Source organism: Pongo abelii, chromosome 1 (genome assembly GCF_028885655.2).
Source record: "Pongo abelii isolate AG06213 chromosome 1, NHGRI_mPonAbe1-v2.0_pri, whole genome shotgun sequence".
Taxonomy (NCBI): domain Eukaryota; kingdom Metazoa; phylum Chordata; class Mammalia; order Primates; family Hominidae; genus Pongo; species Pongo abelii.
In genome coordinates, this window is record NC_071985.2 from 88971017 (window position 1) to 88973062 (window position 2046).

General features: G+C 38.8%; 1 pseudogene; it reads left to right on the plus strand.

The window, feature by feature from the left end:
- The first annotated feature begins 1002 nt into the window (after window positions 1–1002).
- LOC100447492 (ribonucleoside-diphosphate reductase subunit M2-like) lies at window positions 1003–1714 on the plus strand (annotated as a pseudogene).
- The last annotated feature ends 332 nt before the right edge of the window (window positions 1715–2046 follow it).

Here is a 2046-nt window from a genome sequence, read left to right on the forward strand (position 1 = left end):
TCTTTTTCTTCTCTATTTTTAGAAGTTTTTCCTGAATCAAATATATTACTCCTTTGTAATATAATTTATAAATTTCTTTTCCCATTAGTCTTTTTACTTTTTTTTGTTGTTATGTAAAATTTATCAGTTTGCATCTATGGGAATAATCAAACATTTTTTCCACCTTAGATCAATTAATATGGTGGATTATATTAATAGATTTCCTAATATTATATGTTCTTGCATTTTTGGATTATTATCCAGTTGGTCATGATATTTTTTAACACGCTGTTGGATTCACTTTGCTAATGTTTTAGATATATGTATCAATATTAATACAAAAGTGAAATTGATGTATAATGGTTTTTTTTGTTACAGTCTTTGTCACGATTCTAAAATTGAGGTTTGGAAATCAATGTTATACTTACTTTGCAAGATGATTTTCGGGGTTTTCCCTTTTTCGTCATAGTCTAAAATAGTTTTAAAAATTAAAGATTTGTTTTTTAAAGTTTGGTAGAATCATCTGTAAAACGATCTGGGCCTGCTTTGTTTTGTAGGGGAACTACTTAACTAGTTTCTACGAGTATTTTATGTTACTTGGCCGGTTTAAACTTGCTGTCTCTATAGGGGCAAATTTTGTTAAATTGGATTTTCTCAAAAAATCCATTTAATGTAGATTTTAAAATATTTTTACAAGAATATTTTTCAAATTTCCTCTTTTGTGTCACTTTATTTCCAGTTTCATGGATTTGTGCTTTCCTAGTTTAGCTAGGAAACTATCAAAATTATTTTTACAAAGAAACAGTTTTGGATTCTTTAATTAGTATAATACTACCATTGTTATTGTTATTGTTGTTTTCAAACCCATTAACTTCTGCCTTTATTTTTACTAATTTCTTATTTTTGTGTCATTCGGTTTACCCTGGGTTTTGTGTATAATATTTTGAGTTGGATTGTTATTTATTTTTACTTATATAGGTATTTAATGCTATAAACCTTTCCCTCATAGCTGTTTTTGCTGTTTCCCATAATTTCTGGGGTTTTTCATTGCTATTTTCAAAAACTTCTTCCGCGCCACCACCATGCTCTCGGTCGGCGTCCGGCTCACTTCCATCGCGGACCCGCAGCAACTGCAGCTCTTGCTGCTGAAGGGTCTCAGTCTGGCCAACAAGGAGAACACGCCCTCGGCCCTGAGCGGGACTCGCGTCCTGGCCAGCAAGGCCGCGAGGAGGATCTTCCAGGAGCCCGCGGAGCCGAAAACTAAAATAGCTGCCCCTGGCGTGGAGGATGAACCACTGCTGAGAGAAGATCCCGCCACTTTATCATTTTCCCCGTCGAGTACCATGATATTTGGCAGATGTATAAGAAGGCGGAGGCTCCCTTCTGGACCGAGGAGAGTGATTTTATATCCCGTGTTCTGGCTTTCTTTGCAGCAAGTGATGGGATAGTAAATGAAAACTTGGTGGAGCGATTTAGCCAAGAAGTTCAGATTACAGAAGCCCACTGTTTCTATGACTTCCAAATTGCCATGGAAAACACACATTCTGAAATGTATAGTCTCCTTATTGACACTTACATAAAAGATTCCAAAGAAAGGGAATTTCTCTTCAACACCATTGAAACACCTTGTGTCAAGAAGGCAAATTGGGCCTTGAGTTGTATTGGGGACAAAGAGGCTACCTATGGTGAATGTGTTGTAGCCTTTGCTGCAGTGGAAGGTATCTTCTTCTTCTTCTTTTTTTTTGAGACGGACTTTCGCTCTTGTTGCCCAGGCTGGAGTGCAATGGCACGATCTCAGCTCACTGCAACCTCCGCCTCCCGAGTTCAAGTGATTCTCCTGCCTCAGCCTCCCGAGGAGCTGGGATTACAAGAATGCGCCACCACACCCAGCTAGTTTTTGTATTTTTAGTAGAGACTGGGTTTCTCCATGTTGGTCAGGCTGGTCTCAAACTCCTGACCTCAGGTGATCCACCCACCTCAGCCTCCCAAAGTGCTGGGATTACAGGCGTGAGCCACCACGCGCGACCATTAACAGCATCTTTAAAACTGTGTAGCTACCTCACGACC